We start from the raw sequence: 6,360 nt of genomic DNA, 5'->3' as shown, positions 1-6,360 counted from the left end.
GGAAAGGGTTGTTGGACCGCCACCAAATCTCCCCCACTGGAGACACAAGCCCATCTGCTGAGCTCGCAACTTCGCTTTAACTACCATTCAGCTTGCATCTCTGCAGAGATCTGTCTGCAGAGCTGGCAGATGGACCCCTGCTTCCCCGAGTCGCTGTGTTATTTGTTTAATAAATTTAATTAATATCCATACTGCATTGGATTGCTCCCAGAAAAGGAGCCCAAGTGCTCCCTTTCCCCAATAGCTACATGATGAGTGATTTCCAGCAAAGAGCAGATAACGGTACCCCGGGGTCCCTGAAAAAATTGAAGTACCATGTGCTTACATTACTTTGCATGTGCTAATTTTCTGCCATACACTAATATACTTTGGATGGGCATTTTAACTTCATGAAAGTATGCAGTTCTAGAAAACTTTCTGATCAGTTATATTTGTTGGAATGTTTTTAAAAGAATCTAATTTAACCACATTTGTTGTTGTTTTTTAACCCTTACCCGAGGATATTTTCCTACTGATTTTTAGAGGGCGTAGAAGAGAAAGGTAAAGACAGAGAGGAATATCAATGTGAGAGAAACACATTGATTGGTTGCCCCTGCATGCACCCCGACCAGGACCCGGGTCGAGGAGGAGCCTGCAACCGAGGTACGTGCCCGGGTCATGAATGGTAAGGAGGTTCCCTTTGGCAAACAGCTAGCTCCACAACCGACCGTTGTTAACAAAGTGAGACACCTCCCTGATCATATTGAACTTGAATTATTTCCTAAGCTGAAATATGTGGTGGTTGCAAACATGGGAAACAGAAAGGGTCTTAGACAAAAATCAAGGGGGTAACATGCTCCCTCTTCATTAAGTAGTAATGGAGTCCCTGCGATCAGCAAGTATGAATTAAAAGTGTTTTACTCATCCTGCTACCCAATGTCATCCTCTCTTTCTTGTCTGTATAGTTCATCTTAACCTAGATTCCCCATAGTGTGTTGCAAGAAAGAATAGTCCTTTGAGGATATAAAAGTCTAGGGAACATTATGTCAAAGAAGGTTAAAGGGGGGCTGCTACCATGACCATGGCCTCCAGTAGCAGTGGCCTCCCTGCAAACCCGTCTCCTGTCCCGCTCCTTGCTCTTGCAATGGAATGGAATTCAGCATGGTTCCTATACCACTTCCCAGAAACATCTGTATGTTGATAAAAATACAGAGGTTATTTGCCAGGGTTTCACCTGCACCTTTCATAGCCAACAGGCATTGGAAACAAAACAAATGAGGGGCCTGCTACGGAGCTGTACCTCAGCACCTGCTCCAAGGCTGCCAGTGTTGTTGCCAGGGTTGCCACCACCAAGACGGCCACCAGCAGCCTGGCTGCAGACAGCCAGCAGTGTGGAGATGTGGAAGAGAGAGGGAAAGACAGAGAGAAATATCTTTCCAGGCGTCAGGGCAGCTCACTACTGGATCTGCGTCTTGGGGTCAAGCTGCCTGGGATCCCAGGGAGCAATACTTCACACTATAGTACAAAGTTAAGTGAAAGGCTTTTTCAACCTTCTTATGGTTTTAACCTGATTACTCCTTACTTTCAACTTTTGGAAAACAAATATAATAGTCTCCATGATCCACATTTAAGAGCATACCATTCATGCAAAGATATCCTGAAGAGATTAAACAAAGATGGCTACTTCACCAGCAATAATGAAGTTGTATGTGCCTGGATGGAATTGAATAAGTACAGGCAATACCTTACCAGTATAAAATTACTAGTAGACTTGGAAAGAAATTATGAAAGAGAACAAAATTGCTTGCAAAAAAAGTAAGTAAGCTACAAGAAAACAGTAAACTACCTGGACTTTCTGAAGTTGCACAGTTCCAAAATTGCTTGTTATCGGAGGATACCCAGACTTTTAAGGATCAGGAGCAATTAGTAAGGCTTAGATATTTGATATGGTAAGTAGGGAGTTAGAGCAATACGAGCTCACAAAGAGCAGCACCTACTCTGGATGGACAGAGAAGAAAGACAACAGTGGGAACGAACAAGAAGAAAACTTAGTCTTCACAGAAAAATTGAAGAGAAATGGAATGACAAAAAAGATGTTACTTTTGACAAAGATTGGAAAAGACATTAAAAGAGAAGCTAGGCTAGAGGAACAATGGCATAGAAACAGAGAAGACAGTGACAAGAAGACAAGCCCTTTTAGAGAAAAAAATGGCTTATCATTTACAGAAAAAAAAAAAGGCAAGAAAATGGCTTTAAAAGAGAAGAGATGGTAACACTTTCCCCTGAACCTCCTTGTAAAGCACTGCTTAGAAATTATGAGTCATGGTAAAAAGGTAAAGCTTTCCTCCTCTAACTAAATAAAAGCATTTATTGTCAACCTTAGGAGATAAAAGTCAAATCGGTCTTCCTGCAAGCAAATGAATCAGTTCCACAACCTCCCACAAGATTCTTCTCAAATAATATGCAAAAAGTACCGGCACTGCCTTTGCCAAAGGAGCTGAAAAAACATCCCACTGTGTTTCTGTAATTCACTGATGAGTTTATGAGAGTCAATAATTTTCTTGTCAACAGAAAGATCTAATTTAACTCTCTTCCAGTTCGTTTTGTGTTTAAGTGATACCTTGCAGTTTAAATAAGAAGCCTTAATCAGGTAATGAAACAGCCAACCCTTGGCATCCTACTATGCAGTAAACAAAGGGGGCTCTCACAAATCCAACCCCACTGTGTCGCAAACACCTCGGACCGCTGCATAGAGACTCAGTCCACAGTCAAAGGATTAGTGGACCCCTTACCCCATCAGGCTGAGCAGAAAACGGAAAGGGAGAGGATGAAGGGTCCAAGCCTACTATTTCTCCCATGCCTTTCTCCAGTGTGTTCATTTTTTCCTGCCAAGAAAGCAAAGAAGCTTTTAAAATACTTTCATCATAATAACCTACTCCTCACGGGAACTCAAGAAAACGTAAGAGTCCACAATTGTCTTTAAAACAGATAAATAAATATCACAAGCTACAACTAGGTGAGCACCTGTTTTTCACTTAAAGGCTAACTGCCCAATTCAATCCAACCATCAGCTCCCCTTCTTCCAACGCCAGGCCAGAGCTGTAGGCACGCACTGAGCTGACCAGACACATTGACCCTAGAAAGTAATCCATAAGGTGACCAATCACGGAGCCTCTTCTCATTATGGAGCCAGCAGGGCCCCTCTCCTTCCTCCTCCCCCTCCCCATCTCCCCTTCCTCCTCCTTCTTCTCCATCTGAGGTCCACATCTGGATTCTTCCAACAAGAAAAGGTAAAAAAGTAGTACTAGTAAATCCGTGTGTCTGTGTGTGTGTGTAAGTGTGTGTACATGTGTAGAAGCTTGTTAAATGTTAGGATTTGAAAAATGAAAATATTGCAGTCCTGGCTGGCCTGGCTCAGTTAATTGAGCGTCCTCCCATGCACAAAAGGTGACCGGTTGGATTCCCAGTCAGGGTACATACCTAGATTTTGGGTTAGATTCCAGATGAGGGTGTGTAAGGAGGCAACTTCTCTCTCTCTCTCTCTCTCTCTCTCTCTCTCTCTCTCTCAAATTAATAAAAACATTTAAAAACATACTGAGGAAGTCCCAAGGGTCAATCAACATGTCCCCCCAAGCCTAGGTTAGGAAATATCTTTGGTCCGAATGGCACTTTATAAGCACATCTTTTATAAGCACATCTGTTTTATTCACAAGAGGCCTCATACAACCTAAAACTACCAAGATGTGCCACAATTTACTACAAAATGTAAACAGAATGCTGTACCCAAATACCATGTTTCTTTAGGCAGTTTGTAGTAACCATGAGTAGATATATTATCCTGGCATTCACAAACGTGGGTGAGAACTGGGAGACGTTTTCCATAAAGTTTCTTAAAGACTCTGAGCCAAAGTAAACAAGCTAAATGTGCTTCTCATCAGACACAGTAGAAGGCTGAGACCTTCACTCAGGGCTTTAAAGATATTCTAAAGCTCACTTTACTGCAAGTAGGATTTTCACAATATGAATTTCAGTCAAGCGCAAACTGAATAGAACCATGTCGGTATAATCCTCACATATTTCTGCCAGCTGGGATCCTGGATGTTGAGATGTGACCGCTTCACCATGGGCCTGAAACCCCAATCTGTTTCACATGGGTCACTGCACAGCCATCAGATGGAGACACCATGCGGTCACTACCCCACTGAACGGATCCAAACCACAGACGTCGAGGGGAAAGGCTGCAGCTCTCATTTCCAATCTCCTGAGCCACCCCCATCCCTCTGCAATGGAATATCAATAGAGAGACTAAATGAATTGTTTGCTTAATTGTGCTGTGCAAGCTGAATAATTGCACGCTTTCCAGAAAGGCTTTGTAACCAATGAGATGGCGTTGGATCTGCCAAAATCTTTACCTTGAAGCCAACATCTTTTCTTTCTGCAGTCTCTCTCCTATCACAAATAAGGGCAATCCTGGTGTTATTTCCAGAGAGGCAAAACCATGGCAGACACATCAGAAATCATGTCTTTCAAAATGGAAAAATCTCCATTAAGCTTCACCTACTGAGAACTGCTATCTTCATATATGCCAATGTAAAACCTATAGTCACAAACCCTGATTTAATCCATCACACACTGATACAAACAAATAATCTACCTTTAGAGTGAGCAAAAGTGGCCCATTACATATGGTGACCACATGCTAAGAGGTAAGAGAAATGTGATGAAAATGAGGGGGGTTGGGGGCCTATTTTTAAAATATCAAATATTATGCAAAAAGACTAGGAAGATGGAAAATTGAATATTCCTAATTTGTCAAAGTCTTTAGGGTGATAAAAATCAATTAGTACCAACATAGAAAATACTGATATAAGATATGTTGGGTGAAAAAAAATCCTTAAGAGTAGCAACAACAAAATTTTAGCCAAAGAAAACTCCATATTACTTAATAAGTCAAGAAAATAAGGCTAAAGGAGATCTCTCCATAACTCTTTTCCCCAAATGTGCTTGAAGCACTGAAAAACACAATGAAAGTTCTCAAAACAAAACATTTGCTTCTTGTCCAGCCAGCACGGCTCAGTGGTTGAGCGTTGACCTATGAACCATGAGGTCACAATTCAATTCCCAGTCAGGGCACATGCCCAGGTTGAGAGTTTAGTCCCCAGTGCAGGGGCAGGCAGGAGGCAGCTGATCAATGATTTTCTACCATCATTTATGTTTTTATGTCTCTCTCCCTTCCTCTCTGAAATCAATTAAAATATTTTTTAAAAAAATATTTGCCTCAGGTAAAGAAACTATGTGTAGCACTTTATACTTATTTTATTTTCATTCAGTTATTTTTGGAAAGGAAGGGCTCAAAAACATAGTTCAGATTTTACACATCTCTCTCCCTCCTATCCTGATCTCCATCCATCCATCCCTCCTCCCAGAGGCAACCCCTATTCCTGGATTATGTTTCTTTGCAGACCAGGTATCTAAATATTCTTTACACTCAGTTTATTTTATCATAATTTTCCTTCTATATGATCTTTTCTCTTCGATAGGTCTATGTTTATACAGTTTGAGATTCTCCAACTGGCTTTTTCTTCTTTGATGCTATGATTCCCCATGATACAGTCCAACTGACATGTCTTCCTAGTAAGATTAGAACATTAGAGGGACAATATACTTCCAGATCAGACAAGAATGTAAAAATGTGATTTTTTTTTAATTTTTAAAATATATTTTATTGATTTTTTACAGAAAGAAAGGGAGAGGGATAGAGAGTTAGAAATATCGATGAGAGAGAAACATTGATCAGCTGCCTCCTGCACACTCCCTACTGGGGATGTGCCTGCAACCAAAGTACATACATGCTCTTGACCAGAATCGAACCTGGGACCCTTTTCAGTCCACAGGCTGACACTCTATCCACTAAGCCAAACCAGTTAAGGCAAAGATGTGATTCTTTATACAAATATCCTTAAAAACCCAAGGGATTTAAACAAATGTAAAATATAATGTGTAGCTGCCACCAAAACAAAGTTCTAAGAGTGTCTGAGTCTTGACAGGACAGTGTCATCCTGATTCAAGTGCCAGCTGGTTTGGACTTTGGAACATCCATCTCATCTGATTTTTCAGGTTGAGATTGCCCACAGCAATATTGGCCTGAGTACCTTTGAATGGTTTGGGAGTGGGAAAGGGATTATGGATGTTGGGAGAGGAGATAGGAGGGTGCCATGCACAGTTGGAGAAGCCCCCACCCCCAAAAGAGTCCTTGCTATGAAAATACCCAAAAGGAAGTAATATGCAAATTTCAAACATAGCAGCTCAATGTTATTTCCCAAATCTGAGACTAAGGATAGTAAGGGAGAATAAAAAAGACCCAAGTTCTAGTCCTGGTTT

General features: G+C 41.2%; 1 protein-coding gene across 1 annotated transcript in view; it reads right to left on the bottom strand.

Moving 5' to 3' along the window:
• The window catches only part of LOC102765636, a 77,362-nt gene extending 74,503 nt beyond the window's left edge, over positions 1 to 2,859 (bottom strand). The window contains exon 1 of the mRNA XM_015566391.1: positions 2,772 to 2,859. The gene's annotated coding sequence lies outside the window, so the exon portion shown is untranslated. The remainder of the gene's footprint in view (positions 1 to 2,771) is intronic.
• Positions 2,860 to 6,360: the final 3,501 nt, after the last annotated feature.

This window comes from Myotis davidii, unplaced genomic scaffold (assembly GCF_000327345.1).
Source record: "Myotis davidii unplaced genomic scaffold, ASM32734v1 scaffold330, whole genome shotgun sequence".
Classification (NCBI taxonomy): Eukaryota; Metazoa; Chordata; class Mammalia; order Chiroptera; family Vespertilionidae; genus Myotis; species Myotis davidii.
The sequence above is the reverse complement of the archived record's forward strand: the minus strand, read 5'-3'. Positions and strand labels throughout refer to the sequence as shown.